The 22,207-nt window shown below is 42.6% G+C and overlaps 1 protein-coding gene and 1 non-coding gene across 6 annotated transcripts in view; both read right to left on the minus strand.

Annotated features, from left to right (window-relative positions):
- The window catches only part of SGMS1 (sphingomyelin synthase 1), a 313,874-nt gene that overhangs the window by 101,314 nt on the left and 190,353 nt on the right, over positions 1–22,207 (minus strand). Inside the window, exon 1 of one of the 5 annotated variants that reach the window (XM_065922845.1) lies at positions 11,742–12,102. The exons of the other annotated variants lie outside the window; for them this stretch is intronic. The gene's annotated coding sequence lies outside the window, so the exon portion shown is untranslated. Of the gene's footprint in view, positions 1–11,741; positions 12,103–22,207 lie in introns of those variants that run through there. 5 annotated transcript variants of the gene reach the window in all.
- Positions 20,563–20,635, minus strand: TRNAC-ACA (transfer RNA cysteine (anticodon ACA)). The gene has a single exon. It is a non-coding gene; the product is annotated as a tRNA-Cys (tRNA).

Genomic DNA, 22,207 nt, shown 5'->3' on the forward strand with positions numbered 1-22,207 from the left:
CATCTGGCTGGACGACACTTCATAAACGGCACCAACTCTTGACTATCCATGTATTTATCCGAGGTTTAAGAGGCAAACAATAAAAAAGGAAAGAAACAATCTTCAGCACCCTTAGTGGCCAGTCACTATATGGATAACATAGGTAATCAAACCATACAGTGTTCAAAGTCTGAGGACGTTAACTACTGCCCAGGCAGCACGGGGCTGCCAAGGAGCACAACGGACCCAGGAAGCGCAGGGCCTTCCTCCCAGCAGTGCCCTTCTGGCATCTTCTGCCAACAGTGGTTAACATCATGCAAGTGAGCTAGTGAAAAAATAATTCAGGGGTTCAGATCCATTTTTGCAGACCAGTAAAGTGTGAGCTTGTGACTGACAAGCAGTAAACTGATAACTGGCATAAGGAGGGGCAAAAGCCCACCCTTTTCTCAGAACTTTTATTTTTCTTTCATTCAATCAGGCAATTTACATTCTGCAATTCTGTCCCTGTTTGCATGGCCTTAAACTTACCTATATTCTCTCATCCTCAGTTGCTCACTTAAAAAAAAAAAAAAATATATATATATATATATACATATATATATATATATAAAATTTTGCTATCTATAATATAGCGCTGTGACGATTAAGTTAAGCTAGCATAGGCGAAACACAAACCCAGCACCCAGCCCGAAGTACCTGACATGCCTTTAGTTATCCACACCTGGCACTCTGACACATGGAGAACCTGAGCCCTAATTTGCCGAGTACTCCAGGCTCCAAAGATCAGGAGATCTGTTCAGAAAACAAATATAGCAAAAAAGGGAGACAGGAAAAATCTGACATATCTATTTCTCACTTTTCAAGTTATTCTCCCAACAAAACTCTAAGTAACAGTCAGAGAAGGGCAGAAAGTAAGAAGCTCTATGATTTGTTGATTGTATTAAAACTGTTTCCGAGTTTAGATGAACATAACTTTGGGGGGAAAAAAAGCGTGGTTCTCCCTAGAGGACCTCCTGGTTAGATTAGACCTGTGTAATTAATTGTAAGCTTAAATTCCATGTCATGAAAAAAGGGACTTTTTTTGGAGTATGAGGGGAGGAAGAAAAAGAACAGTAGGGAAAGGCATTCTCTTGTGGGTCAAGAAGTGCCATCACCCTGTCCCACTCCATCACTTTCTCACATAAACGTGGCCACCAAATCCCACCGATTCTACTCCACAGATTTCTCCTAAATGGAATATGTCCCCTCCTGCTTGGAACCACTGTTGCTGCCTACACTCTGGCCTTCAGAGGGGCTCATGTGGGTTATTACAATTCAGGAAGATGCAAGATCCTCCCTGTCATCGGAGTTTCTCAGCTTAAAAACAAAATTGTATAATGTTATTTAATCACCCCGTGACACCACCATCATCCTATAGGAGACCACTCTACCTGCCTCTGCATTTTGGTCTGCCTCAGTGGCTCAAGAAACCCCAAAGTGCCAGGCTGTTTGAGGGCTCCAAGCCCTCACAAGGCCTCTGAACCTGGGCTCAGATGTCTCGTGTGGGTCCCCTCCTGTTCCCAGCAAGTCCTGCTCCTCTAAGGCCCCTGGAAGAGACCCCCTTGGATACAGGATTAGTTCCACTGAAATGGACCCAACGTTCAAGGTTTTGAACCCCTCTAGGGCAGACACCAACTTGTACATACTCTTCTCTGAACATCTAGCCATTACATGGAAGCAGCAGCAAGTTTATCCATGACTGGGAATAATAATATCGACCTTACACAACAGCTGTGAAGGAAAGAGATAAGGCCCAACCACGGTGCACAGCTGTAAGTAAACTAATATTGCTACATGACATAGTGTAGATAATGAAATGTACAGGTTTAGATCAGCACTCTCCACAATGATTTCGCGTTATGAAAAACAGCCAAATGCTTTAAATTATGATTCCTAACCATACGCCCATTCACCTGGTGAACATATATTTATCAAATACTTACTTTATGCTAGGTGCAAATTTACTGTTATCATAAAACACCACATGAGTCAGGACAGTAGTGGGCTCAGTGTAGAAAATCTCTGAGATTAGAATAAATTTTAAAATATTGGGAGAAAAAGTCAAAGCTGACAGCATACCAAGAATTGATTTCTCTTCTATAATACTAGGAATTACATTTCTGTATAATCGGTGTCTAGTATTTTTAGTTGCCGGGGGATGTTCTTTTCAGAGGCCTCCGCTTTTCCCTAGTTGAGGCCAAAATGACAAGCTGCAGGGATTCTGAGAAGCTAGCCCTTGTGATAAGTAGGCTCATCCAGACATTTATTTATGAGACCCTAATGAACTCCCCAGAATGTTCCTACCCTGGTTCCCTGTCTCCAGGCCCTCCCCTCTCCTGCTCTTCTTCTTACTCATGTTACTACAGTCCTAGGTTCCTACCCTCTAGGAGAGGACACTGGCAGCTGCAAACATATTCTTTTAAAAAAAAAAAAGAAAGAAAAGAAAAGAAAGAAAAGTTTTCTGAGAAACTTTCTGAGAATCTTCCAGAGAATGTACTTTAGTAAGTTGTGAACCAATCTGTTAAAAACCTAAACATGTACCCACTATGTGCCAGGGGCCCGAAATACCTAGATGCTTGCAACACAGCCCCTGCCGCCCAGGACTTCCAGTTCCTCTCGAGAGAGAAACACAGAAAGCATCCCGGGAAGTGGCGTACAGAAAGCCGCATGATTGTGCATGCCTGCCTGGGGCCACTTGAGGCGGTCACCCTACGTGTAACAGCTGTCTCTATCAACAGATACCAGTTGTGTCAGTCCTGGGCTAACAGATCCATCCCTTCTGGTCCCCACCTCTGCTCTGCAGTCACAGGGAATCAACCTGCTGGATTCAACCAACAGGAGGCAGTGGCAGAAGACTGGAGGGCAGAGCGGACAGCAAAGCGGAAGGCTTGTCACCTTTCTATCTGCTGATATCTGCTGATTATCTTGGGTTCTCCTCTGGGGCTTTGGCTCTTATCTGCCCCTGGGCTTCAGTAACAGGTCCCACCACGAGTCCCTCCAGCCCAAGGAGAGTAGTGACTTCTGGCTGGGGCTAATCTCTAGGGTTCTTCCTTGGACTTCTGCTGTAGCATCACCCATGGAGGAACTTCACTAAATACCCTCAACTCTAAACAAGACGGCTTCTGTTTTCCCACTTAGTCCCTCACGAACCAGTTGCATTTAATGTGCTGATAATTCACCTCGACTCAAAAGCAGTCATGCTCTGCTGGAATTCAAAATTGAAACTGGAGGAAAACTCTGATTTTCGATAATGTATCTTCATGTGGCCTAAAAGACTCAACTGCTAGACCCTAGAAATGTTTTGGCTTATATAGGAATTCCTTGGAGATGGAGCCAGTACATACGAAAATGAATCCAGTCCTTTCTTATGGCTGAATCATCTTCCTGGGGTGAATTGATGACAATGTTCTGTATCTGCTCCACCCCACGATGGCAGCCACCAGGCATGCAGCTTCTGAGTACTTGGATGTGGTTAGCATGACTAAGAACAGAATGTTTCATTTAATTGTATTTAAATATCCACAAGTGACCAGGGGCTACAGTGTTGGCTAGCAGAGGTCTAGCATATGGTCATCTCTATGGTGGGAAAGGATTCCTGCTGTGGGTGCTTTTGTGGACTTTGGTGGGGAACAGGTGGCAGAGAGAGAAGCACAGTAACTGTAGAACTATCAGCCCTTTTGTTCATTCTATTCACAGTGTAAAACTCTAACCACCTCTGGCCTACCTTATCCCCAACCACAGGAGCACACAATTTACTCAGAGACCTCGGTGAACAAATTTCTTAGAGAATAAACTTCCTTTAAACACAATGACAGCCGGAGAATGAAGGTCTGGAGGAAATGTGGGTTGTTGAGAAGTACAGGCTTCATGCCAGTAAGAGGAGGAGCGCTGGAATTGTAAGTAACAGAATTCTTGCTCTGTGTTCCCTAGTTTTCAACCCAATGGGAACTACCCCATGCTTATTCCACGCCATGCTAATTTCCTATTGTCCCAGCCCGATCCTTACTCTCTTTCCCAGAGGATTCCTCTAGAGTCCTCCTGGGACTGTGCGTTGGCCACACGACATACCTTCATCTGTCCTTGCGCTGCTGCAATTGAGAAAGACATTCCCTTTGATATAGACCAGCCATGACTAACTTCTGGGTTAGAAGCATGCACTTTCACATCTCTGACCTTTACATGGACATCATCAGCATAAATGACATCACCAGGCTCCTGCTTCTCCTGAGAATTCCGCTCCTGGAAATAAATGCTAAAGATTTAAGACTCTCCCAGGATGGTAGACTGGTATTATCTAACCATGCCTCAACAGCACACAATCACTTCCTATCAACAGTACTTAACTTCAGGGAATTCTTTCAGTATATCTGTGGGAATATAATAATATTAAAAGCATAGTTTTACCTGAATGGACTTTACAAGTACCACAGCTTTTGGAACCCAAATGCCCCCAAAGACCTGGCCATGCTATCCTGAGAACCAAATAGAAGTATGCTTTATAAATCTACAAGAATCTTAGCCATACTAAATCACACTGCAAAATGCTACTGTGAAACGCTGGTTAGGAACTGCTTTGACTGGGGACTTCTGTAATTGTTTAGTAATCTGTGCCATCTAAATGAGAATTATAGGATATGCTAACTAGCAAAGCAGGAATTAGTTTACATTGTAATTGTACCGATAACAATGTACTCTAGTTAGCTTTATTTGTGTTTATGTGACTCACTAACAAGAGACCACCGTTATTTCCATCATGATAAAGCACTGTTATACTCATTTTTCTTCCCACTGTTATCAAAAAAGCAAAAAAGATACTACCATTAAGATGGGCATCACCTTCTTACATTGCTGGTCATACAGAAAAGGGTACTCAGGGCAAAGATAAACGCTGGAGAAGCCAACTAGTCTCCACAGAGTACCATCATTTGGTGTGGACTTGCCACAGTTCAAGGCTGACCCCTGAATGTTGCATTCACAAATGTGGTGATCAGGAGATGGCTCGGGCTAACCACACTCAGGGTGACATTCAAGTAAAAACGTCAGTTTAATACCAGGATGTAGACTAGATGTTCGATGCTGATGTGTGCTGATCCTATGTCTCCCAAAAAGCGTAATTCATGAGGAACCCAAAGTATAATCAGAAGAATGCATCACGGGCACAGAAGGGCTTCTGTGGCTTCCTGTGTGGCCTGACACTGCATGTGAGCGTTCAGGTAGGCTCAGCGGTGTTCAGTGATGAGGGCAAGATTACAGTCTAAGTCAGGTTTGCAACCTAACCAATTGATGTCAACCCACAGATGGCCCCACCACTGGGGTAAGATCATTAGGCAGATCCAGTGATGCTATATGAGGGGCAGGGGACCTTCTCTGATAGAAAGGCCAACCTGACCTCTCCAAGTTTCACTCCACTGAACTCCCCTTCAAAGGGATGCTTTATCAGACTAAGATGTCAGTACCTTTGACTAAGTTATAATTTTACCCTAGAAGCCATTTAATCTCTTTACTTACTTCACCTATCTTTTCTGTGATCCATTCATTATAGAGGTATTTTACAGTTTCTTTTGGGGTCTCATCTTTTAATTCAGGTCTGAAAGCAGAAGGGCTCTCCCTGCTGGCCCTCATGTATATGGTATGCATACCACACTTTGGGTAGAAGCCAATGATTCCACAGAGAGATGAAGGTTTTAGGAATTTCAGGGAAGGGGGATGGACTGCTTTAAAAAAAACAAAACAAAACAAAACAAAAAAACTCCACTCACAACTTATATTGAAAGACGTACACTTTTTAAAAATCATTAAACGCCAAAAAAACCAACAGGCCTTAGATGTGGAGGGTGAGCTATCCTGTTGCACTCTACTTTGACATTTTAAATCTCTTTGTTCCTTCTATGTCTAAAATTTGTTGGGGTCTTTTGGTGAGATTCTAGTTTCAAGACTCAAAGAAATCTATCTTTAGATCTGTTGACTCAGCACAAGGTTACAAGTTGGATTTTGATACCCACTACTGCCCAGTTTCACTAAGCTGATGCCCAGGGGCCTTTGCAAACCCATAATCAGCCTTCCAACACTTTCAACAACACTTTCAGCAGCTTGTGGAATTTTCTGGTCTCACCTACATCGGAGAAATCAAAATGATTGATATATATATAAGGATGTACCTACAAAGTGGAGCAATCATCTAAGCTGTCTCAAGAATTGTGGTCACTGGTACTATCTAAAATTGTGATGCCTCTGTTAACCTCATTTAGTTTATTATTAACCTGACTTTCAAGTTGGCTTGAATATCAAACTCTTGCCTTCTGACCCCACAGAGGTATGCAGTTTTGTGTAACCAGTTCAAGATTCTCCATTAGAATCACTGAGCTTTCACTAAGAGTGCTTACCAAGCAACTCAAGGGCAGCTGGAGACCCTGAGGGTCTGAACACCACCTTCTATTTCTGTACCATCAGGAGACTTAGGCTAGCTTGAAGGTTAGCTTAATGAAAGGCTCCAAGCACTAACAAAGTTTAATCTGGGTTATAAATTTCTCCTAAGTATAAGCTGGTCCTCAAGTCATTCCCTTCCACATGCCGCGGAGGCTGCGGCTGCTGCACTTCACCTCGAGGCTGCCATCGCTCTCGTGGTCTAAGCCAGCCTCGAGTTCTCCCCACCGCTCCGGGAGGAACATTTCCCGATGCCCACAGAGAGGCCAGCTGTCGGGGGACTAACACCTCCTCCACCTAAGGGCTCGGCTCATGTGTTTATGTGAGTTTTAAACAATTCAGTTCCAATGCAGTGAGGACTGTGAGAAAAAAGTTAGGAAGTAACTTCTCTTTAAAAAACCACTAACATCCACTCTCCAACCTGAGTTAAGAACCTCTCTCTAACTCAGGGAACCTTTACCGCTACCTCCTTGAAAGATAAACATTGCTACAAAGCATTCTGCTTTTACAAGGTAGACAGCAGGTGGGTTATACACACTTGGGGATCTTTCAATCCAAACCTTATCTCCTTCTCTCTCTCTCACATACACGCATACACACACAGTGAAACTCGTAAGTCAAAGACATTAACTTTCAACTGATTTTAGGGATATGCTAAAGAAACCTGCCCCAAATCACACAGCCAGTTAAACTGGAAGGGCTGAGACTCAAGCACAGACTTATCAGATTCTCAAACCACCATAATCTCTCTCTCCCCGCAATGGAGCAAGTGATACTTTACTGTGTTGCTGCTGATAAAATGTATATGCTGTATACATCTGCAGATTTCAGAAAATGTTAACTCTCAAAGGCCCTTTCATAAATACACTCTTCAAGCTACTTTGTGATGTTGCTAAAGCCAAGATCAGTACTCAGATTTCACAAAGAGAAACACATACATTGAAGAGGTAAGCCAGGGTTTTTCAAATGTTGGCACCATCGACATTTGAAAAGGATAACTGTCAGTTTGGGGCCGTCCTGTGCGTTGCAGGATGTCAGCAGCATCCCTGGTCTCTACCTGCTAAATACCAGCAGCACTCTTCCCACCCTAGCTGTGCCCATCAAAACTATGACCAAACGTCTCCTGAGGGGTAGCTCACACGCCATGGAAAGCCACTGTGTTAAGTTAATGGCCTGGTTAAAGATTGTACTGATAGCCAGAAAAGAATCCCACAAAATCCTAGTTTAATGGAGACCTCTTTTACACCAAGCTACAGTTCCTTAAGAGAAAGCATTTAGACTGGATGAAGTATCTCAGAATTCAGAAGTGATCACCTCTGGTCACTTCTCGGTATATGCTTACTGTCTCTAAGCTGTTACACTATGGTACACATCCTCAGCATCTTCAACCATTGTTCATAGAGTTCATAGGCCCTCTCCGAAAACCTGATTACTCCATTCCGGACACACTTAAACACAGACCCAGAAACAGGCACAACACTGCCACAGGAGAAAAGGCAGTAGCAACAAAGACTAAAACGGCACACACGATTTACGATCAGGCTGTTTTCAAGCAGTTGGGTTGAATCATCTGATTTGATCCTTACCATCTTCAACAGCCGTGTGAAGGAAGTAGTATCACCTGCATTTTATGAATGAAGAGACGGAGGCAAAGAGCACTCAAATAACTTGCCCAAGATCAGGCTCCAAAATCCCTGTTCTGAACCACTATCTACAGGACTTCAAAGAACTGCAGGGTTATCACCTCCCGGGTTCTAAATTCTCTGTCTCTACCAGTGAGTTTTGTTGTCCAGTTGTAGCAAATGCCCTCATCAAGGGATACTGTGGGCACCTTATTCAAGTCTGAGGTGACCCTATTGATAATCCCTCCTTGGGAATGACAAGACACATACCCACTTACTGACGCTGCTGTCCATCCCATATTTGTCCATCTTGAGTAAAGAACACATAGCACGTTGTTAAATGTTTTGCCAGAGCAGACATGTTGTATCCATAGCATGGCATGTCCACATCCTTGTATACTTTTTAAGTAGCAGGTGACGCAGGTGCAAAAGAATCTGTCTACCAATGAAGGTGACACAAGAGACTCAGATTCCATCCCTAGGTCAAAAGATTCCCTGGAGAAGGGAACGGCAACCCACTCCAATATTCCTGCCTGGAGAATCCATGGACAGAGAAGCCTCGTGGGCTACAGTCCATGGGGTCGCAAAGAGCTGGACACGACTGAGCAAGCAAAGCACACCCAAGATCCAAGAGATTGAAAAAGAAATGAGGTCTATTGGAGATGAGTGATGCTAAATATTGATCACCACCACTTTTTTTTTAAGTGATCCCAATTCATCTTTTCAAAAATGTGATTCATTATTCTGCTAAATAGCAACATACATGCTGCAGCTGAAACTTCCATAATTTACCATCTCCCCAGTTGTGAAAAATCAAAGTGGACTGGCACAATTCCTCCTCTCCACAATTTTCTCAAGATCACCCCAAAATGGTTTTCTCAGCACATGGGCATGTCCTTTCAACACCCTCAAGAATTCCATTTACTTAAAGCAGCTGGAGGTTCAGAGAGGTTTAAGAAGGAAGCCAAGGCATCCTTGTTTTGCCTGGGAAGGTGGGTGGGTATTCAGTGTCAGATAGATGCCAAGAATGATGAGGTGGCATGTGAGCCATATTCCATCCTGGAACAGACAATGTAGTTCTTTGTCTTCTAAGAAAGTGGCATTGTTCTGTATTATGTGACATCCCAACAGATGATCCCCTGGTGGCTCAATCGGTAAAGAATCTATCTCAAATGCAGGAGACATGGATTCAATCTCTGGGTTGGGAATATCACTTGGAGAAGGAAATGGCAACCCACTCCAGTATGCTTGCCTGGGGAATCCTATGGATAGAGGAGCCTGGCAGAGAGGCTCTGTGAGGTTGAAAGTCACCAACAGATGATCCAGCAGATGGACTCTCAGAACTGGCCACCCCTGGTGAGACGCGCTGAGCCTATCCCACCTTCAACAACAACAACAAAATCTTTACCATTCACAGAGCATGCTTTTCACGACCCTATCATTGCTAACAAATAGGTTCAGCACTAACCTAAATGCTAGTAGAAATTTTAAAACATTTCACATAGCATATAAAGTACTGCAGGAGTGCATTTAGACATTCAACCACTGGATGACCATAAGCTCAACTGCTTGGTATTAAAATTAGAGAATGGCTGAGCCATACTTGGTGAGAAACAGAAGAATCTGCACACACTCAACTAGCAGGGCCTCAGGAAAAAAGGTAAAGTTCCCCCAAACCAGCAACCATGAGGCAGCATCGGGTATCAGTTGGGCTTGTGAAGGAGAGGGCTTGCTTAGTAAATACTTGAAAACGGCAAGCTTCCAAAGTAAATGCATTATTCCTTGAACCTTGATATTCTGGCACTGGGGCAATGAGGAGCTTAAAACCCCTTTGAAAATCTGCTTTGAACCCAGAACCTCCTCGGGATTACTTCACACAGGAAAATCAACACTACATTAGGAGCAATTGGGGCCACATGGGGAAAAATGACAAACTTTAAATGTTACCTTGTAAACTAAATTAACCGGCTACAAAATTTGGAGATGAGGTAAATTTGCTGAGGTTGTTTCTTCATCTAGAAAGCAGAGCTGATAATACCTCTACCTCTCAACATTACTGGGAAAAACGAAAATGAGGCCGCAGGTGTGAAGCATCTCACTTAAATGTTCTGGTCTGTTATAGCTACCAGCTGAAACTCAAAGCAAAATTTGGATTTAATTATCCCTGTAGATTTTAGACATCTTAGAGTTAATTAAATATTTTCCCATTCTCACCACCTGGGGCGGGGGGTGCTTTTCCAACTACCCCAGTGGACTTATGGTCATTTCTGTCAACATCACAGTCTGTTTTCCAAAAGAAATGGGATCCCAAGATGTCACCTTTCATGTAGAGGCCTTTGATTAGTTAAACTCGAAGCAACTGAATTTAACCATGAGCGTATGAGCACAAAATCAGTGGAACTAGGAATTCAAAGGGCAACTGATTAAAAATTCTAACAAACTACTCTAATTATTCCACTTAGAAGTGATTTCTTTCCAGAAACATTTCCTTTACAGAGTTTAAAAAAGTCAGCTGCTTAAGTACTTAACTCATTCTCTCTGTTGCATTAGTTTGTATCTACAAAAATGAAGAGTAAAGGCACTATTCATACCTTTATAATTCACAGGTGTAATTTCATAATTCATTTACATTTTCCTGTCATCCTTTATGCTCTTGCTGTATCTTCAGCCTGACTTTTCAGTACAGAGTTTCTGGTGGTGACAACTGTCATACTGCGTCCTCAATAAAACAGCAATAATCACAGCAATAATCTGCTTCTCTACTTCCTCACCCCTCTCAGAAGAAAATACTTGCCTGCACCATACAAATCGCTATGCACGTGCTGATAACTTTTTACATAAAAGCAGTCTTAAATAAAACCAGACTTTTCATAGAGGCTCACTCTTTCTACATAAATTTAACAGTGATCAATTCAACAGAGTCAACAGACCTTAGATCTTCTGGCTCCCGTTACAACTTAAGTACCGTCTACACATAGCATACACAAACAGGTGGGGTAGTGCGGGAAAGCAAGTACCATGCCTTCTCAGTGTTTTTATTTCCCCAAATTCCACAGGAGCAGTTACCTGCCCACAATAAGCAGAGAGCATTGCTGTGGAGTAAACACGCATTCCAAAATACCCGGAGCACGTGCCTTCCTCTGGCACTGCGCGCTGAGCTCACTCACCAGCTGCTCCCAATCAGGCACAGGAGTTGGCTAAAGAACCTTTCTATACCAGGACTGGAGTTTGAGAAAGTGAGTACTTCCCCAACACGGAGCAACCAAGCTGTAAATACAACCCCACTCCCTCAAAACCCTCCATTAGGAAAGCCTGATAAACCCAAACTGAAACCAACCCCTGACCCCGTGACTCTCAAACGCACCCCCAACACTTAAAGCATCTGTTGATGCAGCCTACCTAGCTCTACTGAGACCCCACTTTCTAAAGTCACTACCGTGTTAGAGTTCTCAGGTATCAATAGCAATTGCCTGTTGGATCATCAAAGCGCATCCAGTAAAAACTAAGAGTCCCTTAGGAGAGGGAATAGCAAAGCCTGCGGTACCAAGTGTTTTCTGCAAGGCAGGGAAGGCTGTTTCTCCCAGCTTCTAACCAGGTCTCTCTGTCTGACAGTGTTACGACGCGGCCCCCAGAGAGCCTATTAATGAAGCCAAGCATCCCAGAATGAGCAGTACTTACGGTCTCTCCTCCCTGGAGGCCAAGTCTCCAGAAACTTCCTGGGGCGCCAAGTCCGCGCGCGGGTACGGCGCGCTCAGGGTGCGCGCTGCCCGCCGGGACTCCGATGGAGTGGGGAAGGCGGCCGGCGGCGCGCCGACCCCCGGCTCCGGCTCCCGGGCGCGCCTCCGCCGGCCCGGCCCGCCTTCTCCCGCGGCCTGCGGGGCCGGCGTGCGAGGACCGCGGCGCTTCGCAGCCGGCGCCCTGGCGGGCGGGCGGGCGGACGAACAGACGTGCGGCGGGAGGATCCTCTCCGGGGGGCAGCTGTGAGCGCGCACGCCGGCTCTAACCCCCGGAGGCTCCAGCAGGGAAGCCGCGGGTGTGGCCGGGCAGCAGAGGTTTGGGTTTTTTTTTTTTTTTTTTTTTTGGAATTCAGGGTGTGGCCCTCTAACACAGCAAAAAAGAAATGAGTCAGCCCGTGCGATCCTAACCAATAAGCGTGTTCACAGTCCGTTAAGGCGGAACTTGCCTTTCTTGATTTATGTCAGGCTTAGGAGCCTTTTACAGACTTTTTTTTCCTTTTTTTTGAAAACTTAAGCCTTTCACAACGTCAAGAAAAACAAGGATAAATTCTGTTATGATAGATAACTTGATCAGTGGACATATGTTAATTTCTGTTACTTAGTTAATTGAGTTAGGCAGCGATCCTGAATGGCAGCTTGGAATCTGGCGTCGGAGCAGATTGGGATCTAACCTCTAAGATTGAGATCTAACCTCTGACACTGTTTGGTCTTGCGGGGTTAATGATCTGCAATGAGGGAGATAAAATGCCCATCCAGCACTTTGCTGGACAGATTATATATAATAATACAGGCAGAGTATTTGACACAGTGACGTGTAGATTAGGCATTCAGACAATGCTGTCTGTCCCTCTGAGTTGGGACTCAAAATCTCCAAAATTGTGGCCAAACTGGCCCGTAATTTTTCTGTTTAAATTCTGGTTAAGTTAAAATATCCAAAAAATTTTTGAACTCGAATAGTTCTTTGGTATTTGCATGGTGTGAGTGTCCCTTATTTAAGCAGTAAAAAAACTCAAGGAGCTTTTGGTTTAGAATTCTTGAATATGGTGTTCTTATTTTACCAGAGAAATTTAATTAGTAGCAGGAAGGAAAAAAAAAAAGCTTAGAATTGGAGTGATTCCATTTATGCCACAGTTAAACCAACTTTTAAAAAGTAAGCGTGATTTTGGAAATATTCATTCTTCTGGTCACTGTACCCTAAACACCATTTTGGAATAGAAAGATTGAAAAGAGAAACTTTAAGTAGTTTGGAATTGGCAAATTACAGGAGCCCATAGAACTGCTAGGTCCTGAGCACCAGTTGATTACTAGTGGGGGCAGAGTTTTTACAGAGGAATAATTTTTTTATTTTTTAAGTTACCAATTAAACCATCTTGGCTTTAGAGAAGATCTCCTAAATTTAACTTCCTTGTATTTGTTTAAAACCAGTCATTCCATAGGCCAGGATTTCTTTAAAATACTCTTTTAAGGCAAAGATAAAATCTCAAGGGAGATCCAGGGCTCTTTCTAAAATGCTACTCTTTTTTTGCGAACCATCATGGAAGAATAGAAAGAACGCTTCACCAGGAGTCCAAAGGTCCTGTCCTCATCCCAGCTCTGCCAGTAAGTGATCGGGTACGTGGCCCTGCGTAAACTGCTTCATCTCTCTCTGCAGATTCCTAAGCATTCTTTCATTTTTAAGAGCAAGTTATGGCCCCAAACAGGGCAGGCACAAGCTAAGCCTATGACCTAACATTTAACCTTAGCAACAGGCATAGTCAGTCAGTCAGTTCAGTTCAGTTGTTCAGTCATGTCCGACTCTGCGGGCCCATGAACTGCAGTCAGGCTTCCCTGTCCATCACCAACTCCTGGAGCTTCCTCAAACTCCTGTCCATCCAGTCAGTGATGCCATCCAGCCAGCTCATCCTCTGTCATCCCCTTCTCCTGCCTTCAGTCTTTCCCAACTTCAGGGTCTTTTCTAAGGAGTCAGTTCTTCCCATCAGGTGGCCAAAGTATTGGAGCTTCAGCTTCAGCATCAGTTCTTCCAGTGAAGATTTAGGACTAATTTCCTTTAGGATTGCCTAGTTTGATCTCCTTGCAGTCCAAGGGACTCACATAAACTGGGCCTATATCCTAGATGATGAAACTGATAAATGTCTCTTGACCCGCATATTCCTTATAAAGTTAATTTTATGGTCTTAGACATTGTAAATTGAAGTCTAGAATCATCTGTGCTCCCTCCCTCCCTATTGACAATTCAGTTATCACCTGGCGGGATGACAGCTTCTGGATGTCTTTCATATCTGTCCTGGTTTCTCCATTCTGGTTCAGGCATCCACGCCCTCATGGCAGGGTTACTAAAGCTGAGTCTCCTAACTGCTGCTCCTGCCGCCAGGTCCAATCCTCTCTGCTTCCAGGACATCATTGTCACGTGGTAACTGTCAGAGTCCAGCATGCCATCGTGTCATAAACCCTTCCTCTCTCTTATCAGTTAAACAAATAGAGTTTTGTAGTAGAGATCAAGAGGAAAACATGTGCGTTGCAGGCAACTTTCTTCAAACAGTCATTGAAATTAATACTGATTTTTAGGCACATTGATTTTCTGCTTATGAAACCATTATTGTCAATTATACTGGCCAAACTGATAATATGTTGGCTGTTACATCAAGAACTGTAGCTCTTTTATATTATATGAAAAGACTATATGTGTGTGTGTGAATATGTGTGTATACATATATATAAAACCTATGTGAATATGAGCAACTCAGTAAGCTTCGTGACCTTGAGTTTAAAATGTGCAGTTGGGGACTTGCCTGGTAGCCCAGTGGTTAAGACTTCACACTTCCAATGCACAGGGCGTGGGTTCAGTCCCTTTTGGGGGAACTAAGATCCCACATGCCGTGAAGCATGGCCAAAAAATAAAAAATAGAATAAAATATGCAACTGTATGCATTTGTGCAGCCATATGCAGATAAAAGAGGACGGGAAAGGTAACCCACACAGGAAGAGAGAGAGATACTCTAGTTTGTTTCCATTATCTGGGATCCAGTCAAGCTGAGAATGTATAGAGTTGGTGCTCCATTCAAGAAGAAGGAAGGTTCATAAATAAGTGCACCTGTGATCATAGCTCAAAGCACCTGAAAGATGTTTACAATGATCCTTATGCTTTGGAAATAAGGACACAATTACCAACGTTATCAGAACGTTCTCACAATAGAAAAAGGGTCACTATTTCTAGGATGTCTTTGGTGTCCAAAGTTAAAATGACAATCTTTGTACTTTGCAATCCATGGTTTCAAAAAAGAAACAATTAGCTCCAATCCCAATGCCATGACACTGCTGTTGTTTAGTTGCTAAGTCGTATCCAACTCTGTGACCCCATGGACTGCAGCACACCAGGCTTCCCTGTCCTTCACTATCTCCCAGAGTTTGCTCAGACTCATGTCCATTGCCTTCATCTAACCGTCTCATCCTCTGCCTCCCCCTTCTCCTCCTATCCTCAATCTTTCCCAGTATCGGGGGCCATAATGTTTAGTAATTCAAAAGCTGGCTTTCACCTCTTCAGCCCCCATCTTCCACTTAAAAAACCTTTGGCCAAATAATCCCACCAGCCTACTTCTTGTTCCCCTAAAGCAACGGGCACATTACCACTTCCACACCTGAGCCTACACCATGGCCTCTGTCTCTCCCACTCTCCATACAAGTTACCACCTTTCAGATCCTCTCAAACCCCTTCCTTTCCTGGACCCCTATTGACTGGTTCAAATCTCAGGGAACTCTCCTCTCTTCCAGATGCCTACAGACTTGTTCTTTAATACCTCCATCTCAAAACTAACTTAGAGAGCCTAAGTGTCTTCCTTCTGTTTGAAATCTCTGGCTTTTCTCTCTCAGATGACAAAGTCCATTGGAGACACAGACAATGTTTCAGAGGCCTTGTGTCCCCAGGACCTAGCAGATTCTGAATAAATAGTTGTTGTTGATATAATGGTGTTTAAGTCATATAACAGCCACAAAGGAGAAAGGAAAACTTTCCTTTTGACTGCTGACGCATCAAGAATACACAAACATTATAGCTGTTCAACCCAGTTGGCAATCAGAACCCAAGCGACAGATGTGAGTCTTTGCTCTTTACGACATGTTCCAACAATAAAGAATGCCACTACTGAGAAAGCAAATCTGATACTTCCTAAAAGGAAGTACAGTTTACAAAAGAGTGTCAGCACATACCATCTCAGTTCCCCAAACACTAACCCACTCACAAGAACAGAGAGACTAAGTCATTCTATCTTCCCTTTCAAATAAGGAACACATACATACATAGTTGACAATCTTACCAAAGACCAATTCCTCCTTAAATAGAAATATCTGACTTGTTTACCTTAAAGTGCTCCTAAGCATAAAAGTTAGCAAATGGCAGTTGTCTGAGGCAACATATAACTGTTAGAACATCATAAGTTTCCATTTGCTTATATATTTTAAAATAAAAACTTATATGACATTTGCATTAGAACAAGCCTCTACTCAAGAGTCATTCTCATCCATACAGAGTCACTCATATCTTTTGATTAGTGCTAATGCAATTCTACTTTTATGAGATAAGAATAAACACTACTGTTGTTCTAAAAGAGCTGTGATAAATCAGCTGCCCTACTATGCAATGACATTTATTATAACTGCTCACGACAAGGACACACTTCTTAAATATTCCAAATATAAAGAGCCAAACTAATTAGTATTCTTTAATTTGCAGGTAACATGGCACTTGAAGCAGCAGAGGCAAAAGTAAGATAGATTGACTGACTCTGTGCTTAGTCACTCAGTCATGTCCAAGTCTTTGCAACCCCACGGACTGTAGCCCACCAGGCTCCTCTGTCCATGGAATTTTTCAGGCAAGAATACTGGAGCAGGTTGCCCATTTCCTCCTGCAGTGGATCTTCCCAATACAGGGATAGAACCTGCGTCTCCTGTGTCCCCTGCACTGCAGGTGGATTCTGCAGGTGGATTCTTTACCTGCTGAGCCATCAGGGCTAGCAACATGAAAGTCACAGGGGTGGCTAGGCTTTTGGGCCATTACACTGTGAACTCCACCAGGGCAAAAGGGCATCTTTGCTTCTACATGTTGGCTTTGTTCTCCCTTCCTAAACCTGCCTTCTTCCAATTAACTCCCAGCTCTGGCACTAAGAGGGACTATCCCATAGTTATAATCTTAAAACTTCTGAAGGAAAACTCACACTGGGCAGCGTGGACCATGTAGCCACCCCAGTGGCCAAGGTCCCATGACTGACCGGTCTACACTAGAACTACCTACCTGAACTAGAGGAAAGTGCAACTAAGTTCTCCAGAAGGTGTTCACTTCCCAGAAGTAGAAAGGGGGCTCCTTTGTCTGTCCCCCAAACATCAGCACCCATCAAGAAATTCTATTTCAAGTCTAACACAAAAGCTTACCTAAACAGCCTTCAATTTGGTAATAAATTACATTCTGAAAGTTGTTTAATGAACTCTTCTGTGGCACTTGAAATGCATTTCACTAGAGACCAGACGTAGAGAGACTGGCTTCTCTGGCCAGTCTTTAGAGGCCTATTTAACTCATGATTTATCTGAGGTATAATGTTAATATTTCTAATACAATACTCAAACCCCATTCATAACATTGTTCCTATAGGAAAATGTACTTGAAATTCCACCTACAGCAAGAAGAACATGCTCAATTGAATTCACTTACTGAGGATCTGGTAATGATGGTGGCTTCCATCGTGCACGTATCACTTGACATTTAATCTGTACACACAGTACAGCAAGGCAGGTATTAACAACTGCACTGAACACATGAGGAAACTGGGCGTTCGAGAAGGTTTTGAAGCCTAAGGTCAATCATGAAGACATGTCACAGCCTGCTTCAAAGCTATGAATGTCTGACCCCAGAGCTGGTAGTATTCTGTCCGATATCCATAGCAGCCAGACAAGAGTGGGCTTTTAGTTCAGGTGACTGAGAGCTGAGCTAACATTTTCAACTCTGTGTAAATATCGAGATTTCCCTGCAGACAAGAGAAGGAACTAGTGGGCAGTCATAGTCAATAGCCAGACATTAACTTTCTATATCTTCCCAAGAAAAGGTATTTCTCTGTGGCAAAACAAAAGAATATATTTCTCTGGGTAAGCCTTAAGTTATACAAATGCTGGTATTGACATGAAGATCGTCTGAAAATTAAGGGTCTATAAATAGGATCTTCATAGAAAATTTGTTTTGCCCTGTTGAAAAAAGATGGCACTATCTTAAGAGGGCACTTAGGTGTTTTTAAAAAGATTAAAGTGGCAAAAATAACTGAGGTGACTCAGTTCTGCCAAAATAAATGTGATTGATGCACTTTACAGCTTTAGCTGTATATCACATTTTTAAAAATGTGTTTAAAATGGTTAAGAAGTATTTGTTACATATAAGAGAATATATTTAACATATTGGTCAGGAAAAATAATAATAAAATCAGCAATCATAAACCTATCACCCAACCTAAAAGCAGACCATTAGTGATAAACTATGGCAGGTCCCTGAGTGTTCCTTCCCATCTGATGGAGGTGGACAATCCCTTCTTTCTGTGCATGTTGGACAAAGAATTTAAAAGCCCTTGATCCAAGAGGGGACTTTGATAATAAATTAACCTTGTTATGCCTTTTGAAATCAAACTGGAGAGATGGCCAGAAGTAATAAGATAGAAAACAGTTGAATTCAATCATAAAGCAAGGGGATGGCTAGATTGTACACTGTCTTAACCTAGCAACCGCTGGCCAGACAGACTTGTAGAAGCTTCTGGTTTTATTCCATCATCCAAAGCCAGGACTAGTCATTAGTCACATTATTAGGCATGTGATCTGAAATATGACAAGTCATCTGGAAATTATTCCAAATTGAGGTAAGGTGTTACTAAGCCAAGACAAACTGGTTCTCCCATGCAGAGCCTTAAGCACATCAGATACCCTGAGAAGAAGAAGAAAAAACGGAGCACATGGATTAACAACTGTGAACTTCACTTCATATATCATGGTGAGAAGAACTCAAAACTTGAGAGTGGGAAAAACCAAAGAAAAGAGTCAATCCTTTATTAAGAATATAATTTTGTTTTAATGTGTGTTAAGCAACTAAGTTGTAGGGAAAAATTGAGGTAAAGAAGTTAAAGAGTTTGCAACCCCATGGACTGGGGCCTGGCAGGCTCCTCTGCCCATGGGATTCTCCAGGCAAGAATAATGGAGTGGGTAGCCGTTTCCTCCTCCAGGGGATCTTCCCAACCCAGGGATCGAACCCAGGTCTCCCGCAATGCAGGCAGCTTCTTTACCAGCTGAGCCACCAGGGAAGCCCAAAGAGTTTACACCATATGTCAAAGAGAAAGGGCATACGCACTCAGTGAGTGAGTCAGTATAAACTGTTTGACTAAAAACTACATACCGAGAATAAGGAAGCCTAGCACATAGTACAATTAAATGACACAATAAATACATGCTAAGGAAGAGATGGGAAAAGGAATATAAGCTTAACTAAGAAAATAACAATACTTAAAGAACATCTTAAGGATGGCATACAACAAAACGGGGACACCTATATGAACACCTACAGACACCTTCATCAAAGTGGCACTCTCCTTCACCACCCGACATTGCCTTCTTTTATAGCTGTTAGGATTTGCTCTTGTTCAGTCGCTCAGTTGTGTCTGACTCTTTGCAACCACATGGACTATAGCTTGCCAAGCTCTTCTGTCCATGGGGTTTTCCAGGCAAGAATACTTGAGTGGGTTGCCATTTACTTCCCCAGAGGATCTTCCTGACCCAGGGATCAAACTTGTGTCTCCTGCATTAGATACACAGCATCCGACTGCATCCGACTGTTTAAGATTTCTAAGACCAGGACCAAGGCTTGGATTTTTTTTAAACCTCTAGATGTCCATACTTTGACATGGGACACATTCTACAAATGTTTGAAGGGGAAAAAAATAAGGGTCAAGTTGGTCAACCCTAAGTACCTTATTTAAATGCCTTATTTGAAGTAATAACCTCTGATGAAGGCTGGCCTCTTCAATGCAGGAGAGAGTGTAATACAACTGATGATGGGGAGCACCGTTTCTCAACTTTACAAAGATGCTCTCTGTACAGAGTATCTGTGTGTGTCCTGAAAGGGCTAAAGGGTGGTACTTAAGGGGTGAAAAAGGGGTGTATCAGTTCAGGCTAAATTATGCTGCAGTAACAAGTAACACCAACAATTTAGAGGCCAACAACAGAGGAAGGTTTATTTCTGACTCCTGTTTGGTTCTCTGCAGGTGAGCTGAGCTTGGGCTCCATGTCCTTTTCCCTCTGGGACCAAGGCAGAAGTAGCAGCCCTAATTGGGACAGGTTGATCTCATGCAAAGAGAAAAGAGAGATGGTAGAACCAGGCAATTTAGATTCCATTTCTGCCTGCACATGGCACATGTCATTGTTATTTACAAGTCCAAGGGCCAAGACAGCCATGGGGCTCAACCCTCAGTGGGTGTGACAGCATAATTCTCCCACAGGATGGTGCGTGGGTAGGAAGGAATAGCAAATGTTTTGATGGTAATGTAACCTACGGCAAAGGGAATGGAAAATGGCTAGAGAAGTGCTTTCTTCCCTTCAGTAATGAGAGAAGAAGTAAGTAAGTGAAGTCACTCAGTCGTGTCCGACTCTTTGCGACTCCATGGACCGCAGCCTACCAGGCTCCTCTGTCCATGGGATTTTCCAGGCAAGCGTACTGGAGTGGGTGGCCATTTCCTTCTCCAGGGGATCTTCCTGCCCCAGGGATCGAACCTGGGTCTCCTGCATTGTAGGCAGACGCTTTACCATCTGAGCCACCAGGGAAGTTTTATGAGAGAAGAAGGTTTCCTATTATAAAAAGCAGTCTTTTCATTTCTATGGTACTTTATGCTGCTCTCATAAGCTTTCAGATATTGTCTCACCGTATTCTGACAACTATCCTAGTGCAATTCCAGGACCTGCCCAAGGCCCCATCGGCACCTGAATTGGAACCCAATTCTGGTGATCTCTTACCAAAGCAGCCTTTTGAGATTTCGGTTTCACCCACAAAATGGAGATAATCTTAGACATTTTCTAAGACAGTTGTTGAAAGATTAAGTGAAACAATATATTTAAAACACATAAGCACAAAAAGTACTTGCTAAATATAAAAAAAGTTGTATTATTATTAAATTATGATATTTATCCCTTATCCCATATCTTTCCCAAATTAATTAATTTATCCTTAAATTTCTTAAGTAGAAAATGCATTTATTAATGATATTTTCTTCCCCTGTCAAAACCATAAGCTACTCTAGTCGAGTTTTTTCCTAAGCACACACACATACTTTCCCCATGACTTCTCTTACTTGTCTTCCTGACTGGTCAGTTTCTTAAGACTCTCAAGAAGTTTCAGAAGGCAGCACTATTAATTTTTTATTTCTTCCCAAACAAGAGAAATGAAGGGCAATTAAAGACAGTCTACATTTCAAGTATGACAGAGATTCCACACGTGGCTTCCAACTGAGAGTGAATAAAGGACTTAGCATCAAAGATGCTTCTACCTCTGTCTTCTACCTCTAGCCCTAACTAGCACTATCTGCCTTCTCTCTTTGCATTCAACCAAACTACAGTTCTGACCTTTCCCCAGAATGGAATCCTCCTTTCCCACCTCTCTGTCTTGGCTCAAAAACTGTTTGTTCTGCATAGAGTATTCCCTACGCACTCTGTTCAAAGATCCTATCCAAATAACTGGTTAAGTGAACCCCAGTGCACACACAAAGATGTTCATCACAGTGTGCTTTAAAAGAATGGAAAGTTGAAAACAAACTAAATGCTCACTAGTAAGGAAATGGCTAAATACATTATAGTTCACATATACATGGGATGCTATAGAACAGTAACAAAAATGATGTAGATTATACCTATTGATTTGGTGTGGTCTCAGTTTATTATTAGTCTAATCAGGTTTCAAAGTAATATTGATAATGATCCATTTTAGGGAGAAAAATATCTAATTTAGACACAGGAACAGTATGCAGAATACAAAAAAAAAATCCCTAATAATCATATCTCTGAGTAGTGATAATGAGTTTTCTAATCTTAATAATTTTCACATTTTAACACTCTTTCCAATTAGCACGGTTAACTTTTATAACCTAAAAAAGGCATTTTAATTAAAAGGCATTAATCATTAAATACGCAATTCAAATGTCATCTGATCCTGAACACAGCCCACCCCAGCTCACTCTTATCACACAGGTAATTCCTCTCTCTTGTCTGTTTCCTGAGTATTTAATATATCTATTATAACATTTACCACACTTGTTTTGAAATGACAATTTTCTCTGTTCAGGCTTGATTATCAATTCTTGAATAAGTGGAATAAACCTGTTTTATTTTTACTGGTGCTTAGTC

The sequence above is a fragment of the Muntiacus reevesi genome, chromosome 2 (genome assembly GCF_963930625.1).
Source record: "Muntiacus reevesi chromosome 2, mMunRee1.1, whole genome shotgun sequence".
In the NCBI taxonomy this organism is placed as follows: Eukaryota; Metazoa; Chordata; class Mammalia; order Artiodactyla; family Cervidae; genus Muntiacus; species Muntiacus reevesi.